Genomic DNA, 25,706 nt, shown 5'->3' on the forward strand with positions numbered 1-25,706 from the left:
AGCCACCCCAACGTGTTTTGTTAAGCTCACTGGTCAATATGTATATAGGATATTACAATTTTAACAAGGTTTTTAACTTTGCCTATTTATAATGTGAATCTAAAAAAGCAAAATACAAAGAATATTTATATAAATTTTATATTTTTTTTGTGCTAATGTAATTTACTGCCCAGTATTTAGTTTTTCTGCATTAAAATTTACTACATATGGAGCAGCACTGTTCAGAGGAGTGATGTAGATTACTGCTGAGCTTTACTATGAGAGCATGTCCTGAATAATTGCAGTATAGTAAAGTTGCTTTATTGAGTTAAGAGAAAGAGAACATGAATCTACCATTAAAAGGAAGAAGCACCTAAGATTACACATTTTTCTGAAAGTAAACCGCCATAAATTAATTAGAGCCTTTCTTGTAGCCACCACTAGGAGGAGTCTCTGCTTACATTGGTACACTGCTGCAATTAAAGGGAACCTATCAGCAGGATTGTGCTCAGTAACCTACTGACAGTGTCTCGTTGTCGTTATACTGATTACAATGATACCTGGTGAGGAAATCCATCTTCTGGTTGTTGTTTAATCTTTATTTTCTGTGTTGAGTTAATGATATGCTCATGTTTTGGGGCGACCTGTGGGGGGGGGGGGGTCTTCATGTGGTGCACCGATTAGGTATTCAATGCCTGTGTTGCAGCATGATCGCAGTTCATTCTTCATATCACGCAATACTGTAAATATATTCATCAGAAAAAAAAGTATCTGAAAATGGCGCAGGCAGCACCTGCGCAGTAGTAGAAATTGGCAATCCGATAGCTGCTACTGTGCAGGGGCCACAATCCTGCTAGAGAAAAAAAAAATTCCTCCTCCAAGATGGCACCACCGGCACCTTTGCAGTACCAGCTATGGCCGATAGCTGCAACTGCCCAGGCGCCACCATCTTGGAGGAGTCATTTTTTTTTTCTCTAGCAAGATAGTGCTGCCTGCGCAGTAGCAGCTAACTGATCTCTGATAGCTGCTACTGTGCAGTTGCGGCTGGCGCCATTTTCAGATCCTATTTTTCTGATGAATTTATAGCATCATATAAAAAAAATGAACTGCACATGACACATGCGATCATGCTGCAACGCAGGTACCGCCAGCTGCAGGTCATTTATTTTCAATATAGATAATAATTATGTAAATTAAGGGGCAGGTTACTGAGGGATCAGTGACCTGTCAGAAGCCATACAGATGAATACCTAATCATAGCACCACAGAAAGACCACCCCCACAGGCCCATTAACTCAAAACTGAAAATTAAAGATTAAACAACAAGACGGATTTCATCAACCCAGATATCATTTTAATCAGTGTAACGGCGCCAACCTGACACTGTCTGCTCAATCTGCACAATCCTGCTGACAGGTTCCCTTTAACTTGAGTAGAAGGTGCCAGATTTTGTATGTGTGCTCTGCATGAAAAAAGTCTTCGAAAGAAAATAGTTGGTGCATCTAAATGAAATTCACGTTATACAACATGTGCAATTTTGTATTTCTGTTATGAATCATTGTTATCTATATTGTGCAAGTGCATGTCTGTCTAATAAATAAAAGCCCAATTGCTGAAGTTATGTAAGCAGTCCGCTGTTATCATAAAAGAAGCCTGATGCTGGAGTGAGTCACACGCTGACAGATTTTCCCATACAGCAAACTTTGACTGATGTGACAGATCCTTGTGAATGATCACCTTCATCTGCCAAAGAAAGGTACAAGTAAAAAGCTGCATATGATTACAGATTATGGAGCTGTGGGCAGGTGGCTGACTACAGACATAATGACTGTAAACAAATAAAGTAACATGAAAGACACAGGATCATAAAATACAATATTCTACTTGCTGGATAAATGGCTGAGAATAAACAAGAATAAACAGGCAAAATGTTGAAAAGGCCTGACAGTTAAATATAGTTAATGGGAACTGGACTGTAATTAATGCAGTCTGAAGCCCAGGCAGCATAGATCAGAGTCAGCTGTGTTACTGCAGCCATATATATTGCACTGATTCAGAGAAAACATACTTAGAAAAGTCAGCAGGGGACCTTGTGTCTGAGATGACAAGTTCAAGGCTGTTTTCCCCGCAGCTTCAACTTGCTTTGTACCCATAGACAGACAGGTATCTCCATACCTGGGAAAAACTGCCTGTGACTGATTAGTCATCCGTGCATTTAAAAGTATGAAGTCCCAGAATAAAACATACATGGCTGCAATGACACAGCCAGACTCTGATTCATGCGGCCTGTGGTTTGGGCAGCATGAATCAAGTGAAAGTTGTCCAATCCTACATGTACCGCAAATGTATATTTTACTTTAACCCTTCTGGGCGCCCGGCTGTACATACACCGTATACGTCACAGTCATGGTGCGCATGTGTGAAGCGGGCTCAGGAGCTGTGCCCAGTCCATTCTGGGCAGATGCCAGTTGTAATACATAGCCAGTATCTGCTTGTAAAAGCATTGATGGGCGTGAACATCGATTGTTGCAGTTGAACCATTTAAATGCAATTGTCAATCAATGACAGTGGCATTTATATAGCGCGATCTCCACTACACGTGCTCATCGGTCCCCTGCATCTGAGGTTACGAAAGCAGCTGAGGGCCTGCTACATACCCCTGTCAATGCCATCTTGGTACTCCATCAGGTTAATGTTCACTAGGGAAACTAAAATAAAAAAAATACAGTGAAAATTAAAAAAAAATATATATATAAAAGCTTAATTTAACCCTTTTCCCCAGTTTTAAAATAAAGAAAAAAACTGAGCTTATCTGGAATAAGTTAATGATGATTTGTTCCTGCACAATTTTAATAAGCACTGCTCTTGTGTGATTGTGTACAATCATAGCAGAGACTACAGTAACTGCAGCTTAGTAAGCGACAGTGAGTAAAAGCTCAAATTTCTCCAAGACTACTAAATAGGAAGAAATGCAGAACAAAAATGTTTGCCATCTCAAAGTTGTCAAAAGGATATGACAGTCGATCGATCGTGCACAATGAATAGCAGCTACATTATATGTCACACAGCACTTTTTTTTTTTTTTTAGTACAACTAAACATCCTAATGAGAAAATATATTTGGATCATCTTGACATTTAATAATCCTTTGGTTTAATCACTTGAGTCCATGTGAAACGGATTGGGATACACTGGACACAAAGAAAAAAAAAATACAAAAAGGAAGAATGAATTAAAGTGATATTACAACTGATGATGTAATAGGTATTATGGACACTGGGGGGCAGTGTGTTACCTAATTTTGCATAGTTTTTTTTACTCATTTTACAGTATTATGATTAAAAAAAAAGATCCCAATGGTTTAATGAAGGCGCCAACAATCCCAATAAGAGGCTTGTGTTTTGCTGCTATGATGGGCAGATTCGTGATTGCTACTGCCTGATTTTCCTATGTATGTCTGGGCAAGTCTTCAATACTGTATATTAGTGCCTTTCTGAACGCTTCTCTAAAAGTATTATTTACAGATATTAGGGACTTTAACACCCCTAAAATGCTGGGGTTACGATTGGTAAATCATACTTTAACTGGACCAGAGGATCAATTTATTAAGGCTTATGAAATCATGTTTATTTAACTTATGGCTTGTTAAACGATTGGACTCTAAAGATCTGTCACAAATTTTCTTCACTTCTGTTTTATGAAAAAAAATATTCTGAATTATGTTTAATAATTGTTTTAATAAAAAGATTTTTCATGCATCACAAACTTCTCTGTGTGATTCATTCACAAACCAACTAAGTAACAATAATATAAGGTTATTTAAAAAAAAAACCGTAGGGTTCTCGATTCCCACGAGAAAAGCCACGGAGTGTTGCGAGGATCCCACACTGCATGCCGGGATCCCACAACTTGAAAATTTGCGCCTTACTTTTGCTCGATTGTAGGGTCCTTTAGGGATGGATTAGTGACATTTCTGGGAAGTTTTGATAAGTTATAGTTAGAAAAATCACCAGCCCACTAATTTCTTACATAAGGCAGCAGCAGACTGGTCATAGAGGCTCTTTAGATATTCTAGACACTTTGTTTTTGAAAATTTGTATAGATGAACAAGCACTTTATTCACTACATGCAACACAGCAGATTCCAGTTCGGTTCATACCTGCTCCATGCAGCACATTATGCGATAAACTTGCTTTTTAAAAGTGGCGAAAATCCTGATGGTGAATCTGAACAGTACTGGGAACAAAGCCCAAATAGCAATAAAGTGAACAAAGCAAAAGAACATAGACAAACAAGTGTTTAAAAACATGTAAAAAATGTATGAGATTTTTTATTTAACCCCTTAGTGACAGAGCCAATTTTGTACTTTATGACGAAGCCAAATTTTTACAATTCTGTCCAATGTCACTTTATGAGGTTATAGCTCTGGAACGCTTCAACAAATCCCACTGATTTTGAGAATGATTTCTCGTGACATATTATACTTCATGTTAGCGGTAAAATATATTTGATATGACTTGCATTTATTTATAAAAAAAATGGAAATATAGCAAAAATCTTGAAAATTTTGCAATTTTAAAACTTAATTTTTGGGCCCTTAAATCAGTCATATCGAAAAAATAAAAAATAACATTTCCCACATGTCTACTTGAGTACACAGATACCCTGTATGGGGGAAAAGCCACTGTTTGGGCGCATGGCAGGGCTCAGAAGGGAGGGAGCACCTTTGACTTTTTGAACACAAAATTGGCTGGAATCAATGGAGGGCACCATGTCGTGTTTGGAGACCCCCTAATGTACCTAAACAGTGAAAAAAAAACAATTCTAACTCCAACCCTAAAGCAACCCTAACCCAAAACCCTAACCCAACATACCCCTAACCCTATCCCCACCTCTAACCCAACCCTAACCCTAGTCCAACCCTAACCTAAGCTCTAACCTCAACCCTAATGGGGGAAAAAATACATATTTTTATTTTATTATTTGGGTGATAAAGAGGGTTTTGATATACTATTTTTTTTTATTTTGATCACTGTGGTAGACCCTATGAAATTGAATCAATAGGAAAAATCTATTGTTGCTGGGTGCCGGTGGGCAGATCTCGGCAGGTGCACTGCGCATGCACCTGCCATTCTCTTCACGGAAGACGCTGAGGGCTGGGGCGCAAAGCCGGAGGTACCGGGGGGTCTTGTGGGGACCTTATTTCACTCTCCTCTGGTATGCTAGATCATATCAAAGAAGAGAGAAATAAATGGGAAATTGGCCTTTTTTTCTTTTTTGTGGTCGACTGCAACACTGGGGACGGTCAAAAGCGACCCGAATCATGTTCTCCGGGGTCTTTTCTACCCCCGTAGCAGAGACCCCAGAAATTTTTAGATGCGGGGGGCGCTATGTCCTTATTTCGCATCGCCGTTAAAAAATTGTCGCTGAGGAATAAGTACCCTTAACAGCCACCGTTAAAAGGCATATCAGTGGTCGTTAAGGGGTTAAATAAACCTCCCGAAACATTTACTTTCATGTCCTCCTCCCTGCAAAGTAAAATTATACCTTGTGGCATGTTTATACTGGCAGTTCTGAAGACAGTATGCAACTGCACCCTCAACTCACAACCAACTCCTTTTATTTTACTTATAGTCACTAAATCACACAACAAAATAATAATTGTATTTATATAGCGCCAACATATTCCACAGCACTTTAAAATTAAAGTTGTAGATTGTAAGCTCTCACGAGCAGGGTCGTCTTATGTTGCTTTAATTATTGTATTCTTAACATTGTTACTTAGGACTGTTGTGTTTGAAACTGTTAAACTGTAAAGCGCTGCAGAATATGTTGGCGCTATATAAATAAAGATTATTATTATTATTAAATTGAATTTGTAAATCTTCAGTTCTTGGCATCTTTTGCTCATAAAGACGCAAAAAAGGTAGAGACACTTGTTCTGTTTTTGCTGTCTGTTGTACCTTTGGACATTGTGACTCAACAGCAAAAAAAAACAACAACTCAGAATCAAGTGCAGCAGAAACTGCATTGTTGTCCCAGCCGGGAGGAGGCAGAGGGGAGGGTCAGTCGCTGATCACTGCCCTCTCTCAATGTCCTGCACAGAGTTCAGATGGCCAATAAAAATAAAAAACTAAAGCAAAGCAAAAAAACAAGACATGAAGACAGCTTAAGCCAAAGAAGTGGAATGACGCATGAATAAAAGGTGACAGGTTTAACAGTCATATTTTACAACCAGTTTTCTCTAATACAGTCATCTATACACCATACTACAGTAGATTTACTAGCAGTTCACATAATAACCTGGCAAAGTTAGACATCATTATTACAGCATACAGACTTGGCTTCCTTCACCCGTAATAGGCCAGACAATAGTGCCAGCAATGCATCAAACTACTTCTTTGCACCCTCCCAAACCTCCCAAAAACCTCTCTAATAAAATCTCATTTTATAACATATGGCTGCACTCTATAAACAATCACTAAGGCATTTTTCATTATATAAGTAGCCACAACTAAATTGTTGATCAAGACTCTGGGTAAAATAAGTTATCACTTTATCTGACTGGTTTTGTTAATCTATCCTAATATCCATATTCATAGTCAGAAAAAAACAAATGATTTTTGTTGATATTTGCTGTTAGATTTCAGCCTGTGATCAGTTTTAATCTATGTGCAAACCTGGCAGTAAGGGTATGTGCACACGTTGCGGATTGGCCTGCAGAATATTCCACACAATCTGAATCTCTTGGCAGAAAACGCAGGCCAAAATGCTTGCAGATTTCATGCGGAATTGATGCGGATTGTTATGCATTTTTTGATGTGCGGATTTGCCTTACTCAATGTATAGTCAAAGGGTACAGAAACGCTGCGTTTCCGCACAAAGAATTGACATGCTGCGGAAAAATAAAACGCAGTGATTCCGCACGTTTTTTTCTGCAGCATGTGCACAGTGTTTTTGTATTTCCCATTAATTAACATTGTGTGCACAACGCACTATGGATTTGAGGCAATTCTGCGCGTCCAAAAATGCTGCGGAAAAGCATCAAAATCCACAACGTGTGCACATACCCTAAGACAGGGGTCCCCAACTCCAGTCCTCAAGGCCCACCAACATGTCATGTTTTCAGGATTTCCTTAGTCTTGCCCAGGTAATAATTGCATCACCTGTGCAATGCAAAGGAAATCCTGAAAACATGACCTGTTGGTGGGCCTTGAGGACTGGAGTTGGGGATCCCTGCCCTAAAGGCCCCTTCACATTTAGCGACGCTGCAGCGATACCGACAACGATCCGAATCGCTGCAGCGTCGCTGTTTGGTCGCTGGAGAGCTGTCACACAGACCGCTCTCCAGCGACCAACGATGCCGGTAACCAAGGTAAACATCGGGTAACTAAGCGCAGGGCCGCGCTTAGTAACCCGATGTTTACCCTGGTTACCATGCTAAAAGTAAAACAAAACAAACAGTACATACTTACCTACAGCCGTCTGTCCTCCAGCGCTGCGCTCTGCTTCTCTGCTCTCCTCCTGTACTGTCTGGGAGCCGGAAAGCAGAGCGGTGACGTCACCGCTCTGCTTTCCGGCTCACAGCCAGTACAGGAGGAGTGCAGAGCACAGCGCTGGAGGACAGACAGCGGTAGGTAAGTATCTAGTGTTTGGTTTTTTTTACTTTTAGCATGGTAACCAGGGTAAACATCGGGTTACTAAGCGCGGCCCTGCGCTTAGTTACCCGATGTTTACCCTGGTTACCAGTGAAGACATCGCTGGATCGGTGTCACACACGCCGATCCAGCGATGTCTCCAGGGAGTCCAGCGACGAAATAAAGTTCTGGACTTTCTTCAGCGACCAACGATCTCCCAGCAGGGGCCTGATCGTTGGTCGCTGTCACACATAACGATTTCATTAACGATATCGTTGCTACGTCACAAATAGCAACGATATCGTTAACAATATCGTTATGTGTGAAGGTACCTTAAGAGTCCCAAAAAGGGAAGGAGGGAAGCATTGTTTATAGTTAATGATAAAGGGAATTTGTCAGAATGATACATCCTCTCCAAATTGTTTATAGTCATGTGACTTTCTGAAAAATTATATTAGCCATACCTTTACTGATGCAATCTGTTGGTATCTGGCTGAAAAAAAAAAAAAATCACCATTTTAATTCATAAGCAAATAAGAGTTAAAGGGGTATTCCGATTTCCAAGATCCTATCCAATATGTAGTAGGTTTACTATTATTATTATTAGCAAATATCTCCAATTAGAAATGTAGTACCGGTATTCGTTTTCTAACTCGTTATGTCTCTTTCCTCATGTGCCAACATTGCAGGACCTAAGGCATCTATGGTTACGACCACAGATGTAGTGACAGTTAACTGGTTGCTAGTGGTCGTAATTATGGATACCTAAGGTCCTGCGATGGCCGTCAAATGAGGAAAAAGACATAGCGAATCAGAAAGACTATATTACACTTATAATCGGAGGAATTTGCGAATATTATTATTATTACATCTACTACATATTGGGATAGGATCTTGGAGATGGGAATACCCCAATCATATGCAGAGCACCATAACCCTGAAGCATTCGTGAAGCCTGATATTCCTTTGTCCGCCTTCAGTCTTGCCTGTTGGATTCTGTATCAGTTCTAGTGCCGCCCTTTCTGTTTTACTTGTGGAAATACCCCTTTAAGTACTCTGGGTGTGCCAAAGCACCTCCCAAGCCTCCGCCTCCCATGTTCCCAGCTCAGTGTCACTGTCAATCTAGCAGAGGAAGGTGGGGTTGGGCTGGCAATAGAAGCGTGGAGTCAGAGATTGTGAAGTGCTTTAGCATGCCCAGAGCACTAGAAAAAGAACCTGTCATCTCCAGAAACACGATTTACCTGCAGATTTAGGGATAATATGCAAGTAATTAGTGTATAATCATGCTTGCTGCGTTACTGGAGCCACAGTTACTGGGAGAAAATAAAGTTATATTCTCCCTGCGACCACTCCTTTCCATTTATTGGAGCACTGCAGTGAGCTAGATGTAACAGTCACCGCTCATGCTGACATTTTGACTGACATCCTGCCCTGCACACAAACGCTGCACGCACATGATGCACGCACACTGGAGTCTGAGAGCAACAGATTGCATCAGTAAAGGTGTGGATGACATTATCTTTCAAAGAGCATGACGCTAAATAGTTTGGGGCGACGACTGGTCGATCATTCTGAGGGATTCCCTTGAAGTAATATTAATACTTCTTAGAGTCTGGCTATGTTGGCCACTAACATGCTATCCCTAATTTGTTCCTTTGATTTTGTGGTTTAGGCCTCTTTCACGCTTTCATCGTTTGGCCAACGTCGCAATGCGTCATTTTGGAGAAAAAACGCATCCTGCAAAGTTGCCCGCAGGATGCGTTTTTTCTCCATAGACTTGCATTAGCAACGCATTGCGACGTATGGCCACACGTCGCATCCGTCGTGCAACGGATGCGTCATGATTTTGCAGCCCGTCGTGACGAAAAAACGTTCAATGTAACGTTTTTTCGTCCGTCGGAACCGCCATTTCCAACCGCGCATGTGCGGCCGGAACTCTGCCCCCTCCTCCCTGGAACTCATAATGGGCAGCGGATGCGTCTGAAAACTGCATCTGCTGCCCACGTTGTGCACTATTTGCACAACGTCTGTCGGGCCGATGGTTTGCGATGGCCCCGTACCGACGGAAATGTGAAATAGGCCTTAGCGTTGTCACAAAAGTGTATGTGTACCGCTAAATTATGTAATCAGCTCATGATTCACTTGTGCGCACAAGTACTAGTCATTTGTATATCTGCGTGTATTTTACGCTGAGGCTATGTGTACACGTTCAAGATTTCTTGCAGAAATTTCCTGAGCAAAACCGGACATGTTCTGCAAGAAATCAGCATGCGTTTTTTTCGCATTTTTTACGCGTTTTTTTGTGCGTTTTTGATGTGTTTTTTTCCAGAGCTTCCCAATGCATTAAATAGTGGGAAAAACGCAAAAAATCCACAAAATTAATAAACATGCTGCGTTTTTTACTGCAATGCGTTTTTTTTGCGGAAAAAAAAAGCATCATGTGCACAAAAATTGCAGAATGCATTATAATTGATGGCATGCATATGTATACGCTTTTTATGCGTTTTATCGCGTTTTTATAGTGAAAAAAGCAACGTGTGCACCCAGCCTTATAGCGAAAAAAACGCAAAAAATCCGCAACGTGTACACACAACCTGAGAGTTCGTGTGCCACTGACTATTTATTGCTCACCAATATGGAGCTGCAGAGTGCATGCTGGTAATTGAGGACTTGACTGCACACCAATTTTGTTTTACCAGTATTAGGCCGGGATCACACATACGCGAGATACGGCCGAGTCTCGCAGGTGAAAACCCAGTTCTGGCGCCAGCACTCCGGAGCAGAGCGTGCAGCCGCACAGCAATACATGGAGCTGCACGCTCTGCTCCGGAGTGCCGGCGCCAGAGCTGGGTTTTCACCTGCGAGACTCGGCCGTATCTCGCGTATGTGTGATCCCGGCCTCAAACAAACAAATGTACAAGTCCTGCACTGCCCATTATGAAAAGTGCAAATACAAAAAAGTGAAGCTGTTTAGTTATACATGCAGAGTGTGCAACCTATGCAATCTCATTTTGCTGTAAGCTTGATTTTGAGTTCAATTTCAAGAGGTAATCTCAAAAGTTACAGGAGACAATCTACTGATAACTCGGGGTCTGAATGCGGAGACCCCAAAGTGGCCCAAAAATAGCACTTTGAAACCCTGGAACAAGGATTTTTAAAGCCCCATCAGAGGTCTGCATGGCCTACTCCAGTTATATAAGAGGTGACCTCAGCACAAAAAAAGATGACGGCTTCATGCTTTTGCAAATGTGAGGTATTTATTATGCTCTGGCATTAGTGAAAACAGATGAATTCCAACATTTCATCCAGTGCAATGGTCTTTTTCAAGGACATCTGCATGAGGTAGGAGCCCGGTATATTGTTTATTTTTTATGCATTGCTTATATAGCACTATATATATATTGTACGTGGGGCCGCCGATTACAGTCATGAATATGCGGCTCCACATTCATTACTGTAAATGAGCGGCCCCACGTGACCGCATACAGTAGAAGGTGCGGCCAGGAGAGGAAGCAGCGGCAGCCAACGAGGGAGCTGGGTGAGTATTTTCAGAACAGGGGGGGTGGCGCACAGGGGGTGGGGACATGGACCTTTATTTTATACACGATAAACTTAAAAATAAAAGGATTATTCATATCTTCTCTGCAGCAATCGCTGCTGCACAGAAGATATGAAATCGCGGTTTCAGCACGATGCAGGGAACAGCGCTAAGCTTTAGCGCTGTCTCCTGCACGCTCCGTGTGGTACCCAGTGGGCACACGGGCAGCACACTGATGTGCCACATAAACGCAGGGGCACACGGACACGGATAATTCCGGTACCGATTTTTTTCCGGTACCGGAATTATCTGGACGTGTGGGACTGCCCTTAATCATTTGTACTACACCAGCTACATTTATTGTTAACGCGACTGCCAAATAAAGTCAAGCGCCGTATTCAACAATTTCGGGCATCCCCATAGACCGTGAATACTATTTCTCTGTGATTTTCCTAAATGGTTAATGGAAATGAGTCACCATAATGTTAAAATCTTCAATCGTTAGTGGATAAAGGGTACGTTCACATTCGCGTCTTTAGAAGCAGCGTCGCGGACGCAACGCACGAAAGACGCATTTAAAACGCAGGCTTTTTGGACGCATGCGTCAACCTTTTTTTTATATATATAGGGTCTTTTCAGTGTCTAGACACCATCTATACAAGAACGCATGCGTCATACAACGCACAACAACGCAAGTACTTGCGTCTTCTGCGTTGCCAATACACTCCAATGGGGTTTTTGATGCATCGACGATGCAAATGCAAGTGCAACGCATGCATTTTTTTAGAAATTTTGGACGCAGATAAATGCAACATGTTGCGTTTGTCGCGCCCTGGCAGGTGCGTCGAAACGACACATGCGTCGCGAAACGCACCAAAACGCATGACAACGCATGCCCATGCATCCCCAATGTTAAAGATAGGGACACATGACACATGCGTTGTTTTGCGGCGACGACGCTGCATCCAAAGACGCGAATGTGAACGTACCCTAAATCACATTTTATTGGATAAACTTCTCAATGATGAAAGGATTTCTTTCAAAAATAAAAAATTCAAAATGCACCAAATTCTTCTGAACAAGAGTTTCGAAACATTTTATAGGCTGCAAAGAACTGAAAATGGTCATTTGTTGAATTTGCAGCATTAAGAGGTCACATACTGAGATCGAAAGCTTTTTCAATCAAAAACAGGCCAAGTTACGGTACATGTAACATAGGGCCCTTCTTTGTTATCACCTTTAAGCTATGTGCACACGTTCAGGATTTCTCGCAGAAAATTCCTGAGAAAAACCTGAAATTTTCTGCAAGAAATCTGCATGCGTTTTTGATGCGTTTTTTTCCGGTCATTTCCCAATGAATTTTGTAGTGAGAAATCCGCATAAAACCCCCACAAAATTAATGAACGTGCTGCGTTTTTTACCGCGATGCGTTTTTTTAGTAGAAAAAAACGCATCATGTGCACAAGACATGCGGAATTCATTCTAAATGATGGGATGCTTATTGTATGCTGTTTTTTTTGCAGTTTTATAGCGTTTTTATCAGGAAAAAACTGCGAAAAAACAGCAACGTGTGCACACAGCCTTACAATTATTCAATCCATTGAACTTATAAGTTTTTGGATAGTTTCTCCTTGTATTTCTTTGCAGGATGTCACAATCTCCTCCAGAGATTGCTGTTCTGATGTGAATGTCCTCCTGCCCTCATAAATCATTTGTTTGAGGATACTCCAAATGTTTTCAAGGGATAAGGTTATGGGAGGATGGTGGTCACCCATGAGTTTCTCTCCTTTTATGCCCATTGCAACCAATGACTCAGAGGTTTCTTTGCAGCATGAGATGGGGCATTGTCATCCATGAAGAGGAGTTTGCTATGGGTGGCACGTTTCTTCTTTTTGTACCATGGAAGAAAGTGATCACTCAGAAACTCTATATACTTTGCCGAGGTCATTTACATACCTTCAGGACCCTAAAGGGGCTACCAGCTCTCTCCACAAAACACCACCTCTCTGCTGCTGTCACAGCCTTGTTGGGACATGGCTGCCGTCCACCAACCATCCACTACTCCATCAATCTGAACCATCTGGGATTGCACGGCATAATCCATAAACAAGACTGTTTAAAATTAGTGTTCATGTATGTCTGAGCCACTGCAACTGTTTCTACTTGTGAGTGCTGTTTAGGGGTGGCCGAAAAGTAGGTCTATGCACCAATACCAAGGGATGTCAAACTCAAATGCACAGTGGCCAAAATGAACAAATTTAACAACGCTGCGAGCCAACTTTGATATTTATTAACAAAATGTCTACAATTGAGGAGGAAAGATATATATCTTGGTACCGTGTTAGCCAGTAGATAGAAAAATATTTAGAATTGAGAGTCCTCAGTGGTTGATACCATCTTTTCAGTTAGCCATTAAAAGGTAACAAATTGCAAGCTTTCGAGACTACACAGGTCTCTTCATCAGGCAAAGACTAAAGTTACCGTTACACTTAACGACTTACCTACGATCACGACCAGCGATACGACCTGGCCGTGATCGTTGGTAAGTCGTTGTGTGGTCGCTGGGGAGCTGTCACACAGACAGCTCTCCCAGCGACCAACGATCAGGGGAAAGACTTCGGCATCGTTGAAACTGTCTTCAACGATGCCGAAGTCCCCGGGTAACCAGGGTAAATATCGGGTTACTAAGTGCAGGGCCGCGCTTAGTAACCCGATATTTACCTTGGTTACCATTGTAAAAGTAAAAAAAAAAACAAAAAACAGTCTGACTGTGTCATCTCCATTTGTGGTGATTTAAAACTGTATTAAATCATGGCATGAGTGATACCTGTACCCGGCTTGTAGAGGAGAATGGGAGTGCGTGCTGATGTAAGTAGAAGAGGAGGGAACTTCCTGCTCAGGTGAATGCTGGTCAGGAAGTGAGTCATAGCTGGGGGTGCGTTACTATGAGGCGTGTTGTAAAAAGCTTGGCAGTAACCAGGGAGCATTTCCACCCTGGAAAAGCTGAACAGGTAGTACAAGCATGCACTGTCTACCTATGGGCCAGCTCTACTAGACATTTGGAATTTTCTCAGGTTGTCTCGCAATGTAATTATATTTGATCCGCCGAACTGAGTTTGACATGTATGCTCTGGCAGATCCTACACCTTTGTTTGCGGGACTTCACAGGCACTTGCAGTTTCATATACCCCTTTTCTGCTTTGTAATGGTATTTAAGCAGCTGCTCTCTTAGTTCACGTTCACACGTTCAGTATTTGGTATTTCACATCAGTATTTGTAAGCCAAAACCAGAAATCGGTGAAAATGCAGAAGTGGTGACGTGTTTCTATTATACTTTTCTTTAGTTCCGCTCCTGATTTTGGCTTCTAAATAGTGATAAAAAATACTGACCAAATACTGAATGAACATAGCCATAATCCAATGAATTTGGCTAGCAGAAACTTTCCTCATTATGCCTATATCTGCACGGACCCGCCTGTGCGTTTTATCAGGCACAAATCTCTTCACAGTATGATGATCAAGCATAAAGAATAACTGTTGTAAAATTGATGTATGAAATACAAATTAAAACATGTGAAAATAAGAAGGTTTGCAATATCTCTTATCAGAGAAATGGCTTATTTCTCTTCCAGGATTGATCATTATCAACATTCTTACCTCTGGGGTAAAATCTGTATTCAGTGAAGACAGACTTTTATATTTCTGCGATAGGAGATGGAAGTTATTACGGATAAGATTCCACGTAGATTGGAGGAGCTAGCGGAAGAGCTCATCCTCCCTCCTCCTACATAGATTAAAGTTGCTACTGATGAGATGCCATCTCAGTAATATAAAAGTCTAGCTTCATCGAATAAAGACTTTTTTCCCAGAATTCAGAAGTTTGAGAATGAATTATCAGTCCTGGAGGGAAAAAGAAGATTTCTCTCATGAGATATATACCAACGCTTCTTATTTTTATGTGTACAATTAGGTTATGAAATAAAAATCAAAACGCAGATTACTCTACATTTTCATGAAATATATAATGTTTTCATACCTTGTCCAAGGAATTGCATTATTAGATGCTTTTCGTCAGTGTTGAGATCCTTTTTTTTTTTTTTTTTTTTTACAGACACTACTTGACACCTGTCAACGTGCTTCTTAAGGCCGGTTTCACACGTCAGTGGCTCCGGTACGTGAGGTGACAGTTTCCTCACGTACCGGAGCCACTGACACACATAGACACATTAAAATCAATGCATCTGTGCAGATGTCATTGATTTTTTGCAGACCGTGTCTCCGTGTGCCAAACACAGAGACATGTCAGTGTTTGTGGGAGCACACGTATTACACGGACCCATTAACCCCTTCCCGACCCATGACGCCACGTAGGCGTCATGAAAGTCGGTGCCATTCCGACCCGTGACGCCTATGCGGCGTCATGGAAAGATCGCGTCCCTGCAGACCGGGTGAAAGGGTTAACTCCCATTTCACCCGATCTGCAGGGACAGGGGGAGTGGTAGTTTAGCCCAGGGGGGGTGGCTTCACCCCCTCGTGGCTACGATCGCTCTGATTGGCTGTTGAAAGTGAAACTGCCAATCAGAGCGATTTGTAATATTTCACCCATTATAACGGGTGAAATATTACAATCCAGCCATGGCCGATGCTGAAATATCATCGGCCATGGCTGGAAATACTAGTGTGCCCCCACCCCACCCCTCCGATCGCCCCCCCACCCCCCCGATCTGGCCGGTACACTGCTCCGGCTCCCCTCCGTCCTGTGCTCCGCTCCCCCCCCGTGCTCGTGCCCGCTCCCCCCGTGCTCCAATCACCCCCCCGTGCTCCAATCACCCCCCCTGCACTCCGATCCACCCCCCCCCGTGCTCCGTTCCACCCCCCCGTGCTCCGTTCCAGCCCCCCCGTGCTCCGTTCCACGCCCCCCGCGCTCCGTTCCACCCCTCCCGCGCTCCGATTCCCCCCCCCGTGCTCCGATCCCCCCCCCGTGGTCCCCCCCCACCCTATCATACTTACCGATCCAGCCGTGGTCCCGTCCTTCTTCTCCCGGGCGCCGCCATCTTCCAAAATGGCGGGCGCATGCGCAGTGCGCCCGCCGAATCTGCCGGCCGGCAGATTCGTTCCAAAGTGCATTTTGATCACTGAGGGTTAGGGGTAGGGTTAGGGTTAGGGGTAGGGTTAGGGGTAGGGGTAGGGTTAGGGGTAGGGCTAGGGGTAGGGTTAGGGGTAGGGTTAGGGTTAGGGCTAGGGTTAGGGTTAGGAATGTGCACACGTATTCTGGTCCTCTGCGGATTTTTCCGCTGCGGATTTGATAAATCCGCAGTGCTAAACCGCTGCGGATTTATGGCGGATTTACCACGTTTTTTTCTGCGCATTTCACTGCGGTTTTACAATTGCGATTTTCTATTGGAGCAGTTGTAAAACCGCTGCGGAATCCGCACAAAGAAGTGACATGCTGCGGAATGTAAACCGCTGCGTTTCCGTGCAGTTTTTCCGCAGCATGTGTACAGCGATTTTTGTTTCCCATAGGTTTACATTGAACTGTAAACTCATGGGAAACTGCTGCGGATCTGCAGCGTTTTCCGCAGCGTGTGCACATACCTTTAGAATTAGGCTATGTGCACACGGTGCGGATTTGGCTGCGGATTCGCAGCAGTGTTCCATCAGGTTTACAGTACCATGTAAACATATGAAAAACCAAATCCGCTGTGCCCATGGTGCGGAAAATACCGCGCGGGAACGCTGCGTTGTATTTTCCGCAGCATGTCAATTCTTTGTGCGGATTCCGCAGCGTTTTACACCTGTTCCTCAATAGGAATCCGCAGGTGAAATCCGCACAAAAAACACTGGAAATCCGCGGAAAATCCGCAGGTAAAACACAGTGCCTTTTACCTGCAGATTTTTCAAAAATGGTGCGGAAATATCTCACACGAATCCGCAACGTGGGCACATAGCCTTAGGGTTAGGGTTGGAATTAGGGTTGTGGTTATGGTTAGGGGTGTGTTGGGGTTAGGGTTGTGGTTAGGGGTGTGTTGCGGTTAGGGCTGTGATTAGGGTTATGGCTACAGTTGGGATTAGGGTTAGGGGTGTGTTGGGGTTAGTGTTGGAGGTAGAATTGAGGGGTTACCACTGTTTAGGCACATCAGGGGTCTCCAAACGCAACATGGCGCCACCATTGATTCCAGCCAATCTCGTATTCAAAAAGTCAAATGGTGCTCCCTCACTTCCGAGCCCTGACGTGTGCCCAAACAGTGGTTTACCCCCACATATGGGGTACCAGCATACTCAGGACAAACTGCGCAACAATTACTGGGGTCCAATTTCTCCTGTTACCCTTGTGAATCTAAAAAAATGCTTGCTAAAACATAATTTTTGAGGAAAGAAAAATGATTTTTTATTTTCACGGCTCTGCGTTGTAAACGTCTGTGAAGCACTTGGGGGTTCAAAGTGCTCACCACATATCTAGATAAGTTCCTTGGGGGGTCTAGTTTCTAAAATGGGGTCACTTGTGGGGGGTTTCTACTGTTTAGGCACACCAGGGGCTCTGCAAACGCAACGTGACACCCGCAGACCATTCCATCAAAGTCTGCATTTCAAAAGTCACTACTTCCCTTCTGAGCCCCGACGTGTGCCCAAACAGTGGTTTACCCCCACATATGGGGTATCAGCGTACTCAGGAGAAACTGGACAACAACTTTTGGGGTCCAATTTCTCCTGTAACCCTTGGGAAAATAAAAAATTCTGGGCTAAATAATTATTTTTGAGGAAAGAAAACGTATTTATTATTTTCACGGCTCTGCATTATAAACTTCTATGAAGCACTTGGGGGTTCAAAGTGCTCACCACACATCTAGATAAGTTCCTTTCAGGGTCTAGTTTCCAAAATGGGGTCACTTGTGGGGGGTTTCTACTGTTTAGGCACATCAGGGGCTCTGCAAACGCAACGTGACGCCCGCAGAGCATTCCATCAAAGTCTGCATTTCAAAACGTCACTACTTCAATTCCAAGCCCCGGCATGTGCCCAAACAGTAGTTTACCCCCACATATGGGGTATCACCGTACTCAGGAGAAACTGGACAACAAATATTGGGGTCAAATTTCTCCTGTTACCCTTGGGAAAATTAAAAAATTCTGGGCTAAATAATTATTTTTGAGGAAAGAAAACGTATTTATTATTTTCACGGCTCTGCATTATAAACTTCTATGAAGCACTTGGGGGTTCAAAGTGCTCACCACACATCTAGATAAGTTCCTTTGGGGGTCTAGTTTCCAAAATGGGGTCACTTGTGGGGGGTTTCTACTGTTAAGCCACATCAGGGGCTCTGCAAACGCAACGTGACGCCCACAGAGCATTCCATCAAAGTCTGCATTTCAAAACGTCACTACTTCACTTCCGAGCCCCGGCATGTGCCCAAACAGTGGTTTACCCCCACATATGGGGTATCAGCGTACTCAGGAGAAACTGGACAACAACTTTTGGGGTCAAATTTCTCCTGTTACCCTTGGGAAAATAAAAAATTGCAGGCTAAAAGATCATTTTTGAGAAAATAATTTTTTTTTTTATTTTCATGGCTCTGCGTTATAAACTTCTGTGAAGCACTTGGGGGTTCAAAGTCCTCACCACACATCTAGATTAGTTCCTTTGGGGGTCTAGTTTCTAAAATGGTGTCATTTCTGGGGGATCTCCAATGTTTAGGCACACAGGGGCTCTCCAAACGTGACATGGTGTCCGCTAATGATTGGAGCTAATTTTCCATTTAAAAAGCCAAATGGCGTGCCATCCCTTCCGAGCCCTGCCGTGCGCCCAAACAGTGGTTTACCCCCACATATGGGGTATCAGCGTACTCAGGACAAACTGGACAACAATATTTGGGGTCCAATTTCTCCTATTATCCTTGGCAAAATAGGAAATTCCAGGCTAAAAAATCATTTTTGAGGAAAGAAAAATTATTTTTTATTTTCATGGCTCTGCGTTATAAACTTCTGTGAAGCACCTGGGGGTTTAAAGTGCTCAATATGCATCTAGATAAGTTCCTTGGGGGGTCTAGTTTCCAAAATGGGGTCACTTGTGGGGGAGCTCCAATGTTTAGGCACACAGGGGCTCTCCAAACGCGACATGGTGTCCGCTAACAATTGGAGCTAATTTTCCATTCAAAAAGTCAAATGGCACGCCTTCTCTTCCGAGCCCTGCCGAGTGCCCAAACAGTGGTTTACCCCCACATATGAGGTATCGGCGTACTCGGGAGAAATTGCCCAACAAATTTTATGATCCATTTTATCCTACTGCCCATGTGAAAATGAGAAAATTGAGGCGAAAAGAATTTTTTTGTGAAAAAAAATTACTTTTTCATTTTTACAGATCAATTTGTGAAGCACCTGAGGGTTTAAAGTGCTCACTAGGCATCTAAATTAGTTCCTTGGGGGGTCTAGTTTCCAAAATGGGGTCACTTGTGGGGGAGCGCCAATGTTTAGGCACACAGGAGCTATCCAAACGCGACATGGTGTCCGCTAACGATGGAAATAATTTTTCATTCAAAAAGTCAAATGGCGCTCCTTCCCTTCCGAGCCTTACCATGTGCCCAAACAGTGGTTTACCTCCACATGTGAGGTATTGGTGTACTCAGGAGAAATTGCCCAACACATTTTAGGATCCATTTTATCCTGTTGCCCATGTGAAAATGAAAAAATTGAGGCTAAAAGAATTTTTTTGTGAAAAAAAAGTACTTTTTCATTTTTACGGATCAATTTGTGAAGCACCTGGGGGTTCAAAGTGCTCACTATGCATCTAGATAAGTTCCTTGGGGCGTCTAGTTTCCAAAATGGGGTCACTTGTGGGGGAGCTCCAATTTTTAGGCACACGGGGGCTCTCCAAACGTGACATGGTGTCCGCTAAAGAGTGGAGCCAATTTTTGATTCAAAAAGTCAAATGGCGCTCCTTCCCTTCCAAGCCCTGCCGTGCGCCAAAACAGTGGTTTACCCCCACATATGAGGTATCAGCGTACTCAGGACAAATTGGACAACAACGTTCGTGGTTCAGTTTCTCCTTTTACCATTGGGAAAATAAAAAAATTGTTGCTAAAAGATAATTTTTGTGACTAAAAAGTTAAATGTTCATTTTTTCCTTCCATGTTGCTTCTGCTGCTGTGAAGCACCTGAAGGGTTAATAAACTTCTTGAATGTGGTTTTGAGTACCTTGAGGGGTGCAGTTTTTAGAATGGTGTCACTTTTGGGTATTTTCAGCCATATAGACCCCTCAAACTGACTTCAAATGTGAGGTGGTCCCTAAAAAAAATGGTTTTGTAAATTTCGTTGTAAAAATGACAAATCGCTGGTCGAATTTTAACCCTTATAACTTCCTAACAAAAAAAAATTTTGTTTCCAAAATTGTGCTGATGTAAAGTAAACATGTGGGAAATGTTATTTATTAACTATTTTGTGTCACATATCTCTCTGGTTTAACAGAATAAAAATTCAAAATGTGAAAATTGCGAAATTTTCAAAATTTTCGCCAAATTTCCGTGTTTATCACAAATAAATGCAGAATTTATTGACCTAAATTTACCACTAACATGAAGCCCAATATGTCACGAAAAAACAATCTCAGAACCGCTAGGATCCGTTGAAGCGTTCCTGAGTTATTACCTCATAAAGGGACACTGGTCAGAATTGCAAAAAACGGCAAGGTCTTTAAGGTCAAAATAGGCTGGGTCTTGAAGGGGTTAAAGTCAATGGGTCCGTGTAAAACACGTACCGCACACGGACGTTGTCCGTGTGCAGTCCATATGCCGTGCAGGAGATAGCGCTACAGTAAGCGCTGCCCCCCCCCCCACTGGTGCTGAAACCGCGATTCATATCTTCTGTGCAGCAGCTTTTGCTGTAGAGAAGATATGAATAATCCTTTTTTTTTTTAAGTTTATCGTGTCTATATATATAACTAGATTGTGGCCCGATTCTAACGCATCGGGTATTCTAGAATATGCATGTCCCCGTAGTATATGGACAATGATGATTCCAGAATTCGCGGCAGACTGTGCCCGTCGCTGATTGGTCGAGGCAACCTTTATGACATCATCGTCGCCATGGCAACCATTATGACATCTACGTCGATACTGTGCCCGTCGCTGAATCAGAAACGTGAGATGTCTACGTCCTTTATGACATCATCGTCGCTGTGCCCGTTGCTGATTGGTCGAGGCCGCCAGGCCTTGACCAATCAGCAACGGGCACAGCGACGATGATGTCATAAAGGACGTAGACATCTCACGTTTCTGATTCAGCGACGGGCACAGTATCGACGTAGATGTCATAATGGTTGCCATGGCGACGATGATGTCATAAAGGTTGCCTCGACCAATCAGCGACGGGCACAGTCTGCCGCGAATTCTGGAATCATCATTGTCCATATACTACGGGGACATGCATATTCTAGAATACCCGATGCGTTAGAATCGGGCCACAATCTAGTATAAAATAAAGGTCCATGTCCTCACCCCCTGTGCGCCTCCCCCGCTGTTCTGAAAATACTCACCTGGCTCCCTGGTTGGCTGTCGCTGCTTCCTGTCCTGGCCGCACCTTCTACTGTATGCGGTCAAGTGGGGCCGCCGATTACAGTCATGAATATGCGGCTCCACCTCCCATAGGGGTGGAGCCGCATATTCATGACTGTAAATGAGCGGCCCCACGTGACCGCATACAGTAGGGGGTTCTATATGTGGTGCTCTGATTAATGCAGACAGTGACCTGTCATTCCTCAGTGACCTGCCTCTAGTTTGCATAATGAATACGTGTACATACTGAAGAAAAGAAAAAAAACGCTTCGGCAGGCAGGCACCTGCGCTGCAGCATAATCGCATGTTTAGTGTCCAGTTAATAACTATTCTTGATGTTATTGAGCAAGTACAAAAAAAAAACTATTTCGGTGTGTATAGAGATCGGATAGCTGTTATTACGTAGGCGGCGCCATCTTGCTGGAGAAAAAAATGTCCTCCTCCAAGATGGCGCCGCCCGCACCTGCGCAGTAGCAGCTCTCGGATCTAATTGATGTGGTAATTAGCATCTAATAGGTTAAACTGCTGAGATCGTAGTCATCTGATGGTGTCCCCTCAATCCATTCCATATACTAATTGTGCATATGAGATGTAACTATGTCATTCATGTACTCTCAGGAGGTTAAAGGGAATCTGTCACCCCAAAAATGGCCTATAAATAGTGATGAGCGAGTGTACTCCATGCTCGGGTTTTTCCCCAGCACGCTCAGGTGACCTCCGAGTATTATGACTGCTCGGAGATTTAGTTTTCATCGCAGCAGCTGAATGATTTACAGCTAGTAGCCAGCCTAAGTACATGTGGGGGTTGCCTGGTTGCTAGTGAATCCCCACATGTAATCAAGCAGACTAGTAGCTGTAAATCATTCAGCTGCCGGGATGAAAACTAAATCTCTGAGCAGTCATAAATACTCGGAGGTCACCAGAGCGTGCTCGGGAAAACCCAAGCATAGAGTACACTTGCTCATCACTACCTATAAACTAAGGCCACCGACATCAGGGCTTATCTATAGCATTCTGTAATGCTGTAGATAAGCCCCCGATGTATCCTGAAGGATAAGGAAAACAGGTTATATTATACTCACCCAGTGGTGGTCTCGCTACGGTCCGGTCCGATGGGCGTCACGGTCTGGCGTCTCCCATCTTCATTCGATGTTGTCCTCTTGTCGCGGCTCCTGCGCAGGTCTACTTTGTCTGCCCTGTTGAGGGCAGAGCAAAGTACTGCAGTGCGCTGGCGTCGGGAAAGGTCAGAGAGGCCCAGCGCATGCTGTACTTTCCTCTCCCCTCAACAGGGCAGACGAAGTACACCTGTGCAGGAGCCGCGGCAAGAAGACAAGAAGAGGACGTGATCGTATGAAGATGGGAGGCCCCGGACCGCGACGCCCATCAGACCGGACCGCAGCGGAATGCCCCTGGGTGAGTATAAAATAACCTGTTTTTCTTATCTTTCAGGATACATCGGGGGCTTATCTACAGCCTTAGGCTTCTTTCACACTTCCGTCGGTACGGGGCCGTCGCAAACAGTCGGCCCAACGGACGTTGTGCTAAATTTAGCACAACGTGGGCAGCGGATGCAGTTTTACATCGCATCCGCTGCCCATTGTAATGAGCGGGGAGGAGGGGCGGAGTTTCGGCCGCGCATGCGCGGTTGAAAATGGCGGACACGTTGCACAAAAAAACGTTACATTGAACTTTTTTTGTGCCGATGGTCCGTCAAAACACGACGCATCCATCGCATGACGGATGCGACGTATGGCCATACGTCGCAATGCGTCGCTAATGCAAGTCTATGGAGGAAAAACGCATCCTGCGGGCAACTTTGCTGAGTGCGTTTTTTCTCCAAAACGAAGCACTGCGACGTAGCCCAAACGACGGAAGTGTGAAAGTAGCCTTACAGAATGCTGTAGAAAAGCCCCTGATGCCGGTGGCCTTAGTTTATAGGCCATTTTTGGAGTGACAGATTCCCTTTAAGCTGTGTCTTTTGCACAGATGCAGGCAGAATTTTTCCTTGTACTTGTATGATTTAGGGACATTCAGTTGGGGATTTGGAGGTTTGCACTGTAGAAATGCAGATCTAGTCCACTATACTATCACCCCAAAATAACTAAAACAATACAATCTCGTCGTCACCTTTCCCATATTTAGAAAATGAAATATTAAAATAATGTAATGACTAACCTGTTCTGCATCTTTTAATGCTAAGTCTTGCGTTCATAGAAGAAAAAGGAATTGATCAGTCTGTGAAGATTGAAAGTACAAATATAAGTCACATAATGAAAGAAATAAAAAACTATTAGGCTACGGCTACACAGTCACTTTGATCCTTTGGAAACAATTCTAAGACAAATCAGGCAATGAAAATTTTTTTGCATGATTTGCTGAGGTACAGATATTGTAGGGCTGCAATTTTGCTGAAAAACACCCAAAGTCACGGGCTGCCTGTGTTGGATTTTTTGCAATGGTTATGTGTTAGAAAGTCTCAGGTTACAGAGCAACCTCACAATACTACACCGGGATCATTGTGTCACTCAGTGGCCCTCATGTAAAATATTATGTGTACTCTACATTTGGTATCTATTCTCTGGTAACTGCCAAATAATGAATACAGATATATATTATGTGTTTGTGAATATTTAAAGTAAAGTTTCACAATTATGCAAATGTTGTTCCTTAAAGGGCTTGTCTGGTGAAAACAAGGATTCATCTATACGTTAATTGATAACTTGTTGAATGGTGGGGGTCTGATCGTTGGGATAAACACCAAGCAGCAGAAAGGGTCACTTTCATCCCCATAGAATGGAGCGGTAGTGTGCACACTTGACCGCTGTTACCTATGGGGCTGTCGAGTGATGCGCTTGGCTTTTTCCCATAGCCACAGAAAATGAATGTGGTGGCTAGGATAAAAGTGGCCTGCCGGTGGTAAATATTCCCCAATCTACTGATCCCAGGATTTAGGTCCTCACTAGTGTTGATAGAATAGCTTCGGATACGTGCTTATCCGAATAGCTGCCTCGGGAACCTGGATACCTGGAGCTCCCCTGATAATCAGCTGTTCAGCACCGCAGCTTCGTGTGTCGCTGCTGTGTGACAGTCACAACACATGCATGGAGAGCCTGTTAGTTGGACTATACATGCATGGGTTGTGACTGTGAAACACCTCTCCCCATAGAGTTCGAGCCATATCTGTGCTTTACTCACAGCACTTCCTAATCATGCAGGAGGTTAGACCAGGAGATCAGAAATCTATCCTTACATCCCACACACTGGGAAACCTTATGTAAGCACCATTCCAGTGTTGTTGTTCTCTTCAACACTGGAATGGCGCATTAAGGGCAGAGACAGCCTGCTGTATAACAAGCAATCATGGCATTGCTCTAAATGGACTGACACCTCTTCTAACCTGAGCATTATTATTATTATTTATTATTATTTATTGTTATAGCGCCATTTATTCCATGGCGCTTTACATGTGAGGAGGGGTATACATAATGAAAACAAGTACAATAATCTTAAACAATACAAGTCATAACTGGTACAGGAGGAATGAGCATGACAGCATGATGTATTTCTATGCAGCTGTCAAGCTCAGATAAGGAGAGCAGAGAGCCAGTATTAGGTTAACCCCCTTAGTGACCAACAGTACGTCTTTTAACTGACCTCACATATTAGACAATAGCATCCCCTGTCGGGTGAAAATGCTGACACCTTGTTGCTTCACTTTAGTCTCCATTGCGGTTGTCACCAACTAAGGTTTTTAACCCCTTAGATGTTGCGGTCAATAGTGACTATGGAATAAAATATAACTTTTAATAAGTAATTTAAAAAAATATAAAAATCTAATATCCTAAAGTGCAAGGTGCTAGGACAAAACAAGACGAAAACAGTGGAGCATATACCAACAAGGTAAAAGCAGTAGTCTACAAAGAGAGGAGAAGGAGGATAGCTGCTCACCAGAATATGCTAGAGACCGTCCGTGCCTGGAATTCAGTGGCTGACTACCACGTATAAGCACATG

At 43.3% G+C, this 25,706-nt stretch overlaps 1 long non-coding RNA gene across 1 annotated transcript; it reads right to left on the minus strand.

Moving 5' to 3' along the window:
- Positions 1-1,515: 1,515 nt before the first annotated feature.
- LOC138666120 (uncharacterized) lies at positions 1,516-25,475 on the minus strand. Its single transcript, XR_011318558.1, has 4 exons — positions 25,349-25,475; positions 23,870-23,929; positions 2,637-2,687; positions 1,516-1,722 (listed from the first exon to the last, which is right to left on the minus strand). It is a non-coding gene; the product is annotated as an uncharacterized lncRNA (long non-coding RNA).
- Positions 25,476-25,706: the final 231 nt, after the last annotated feature.

The sequence above is a fragment of the Ranitomeya imitator genome, chromosome 2 (genome assembly GCF_032444005.1).
Source record: "Ranitomeya imitator isolate aRanImi1 chromosome 2, aRanImi1.pri, whole genome shotgun sequence".
NCBI classification, from domain to species: domain Eukaryota; kingdom Metazoa; phylum Chordata; class Amphibia; order Anura; family Dendrobatidae; genus Ranitomeya; species Ranitomeya imitator.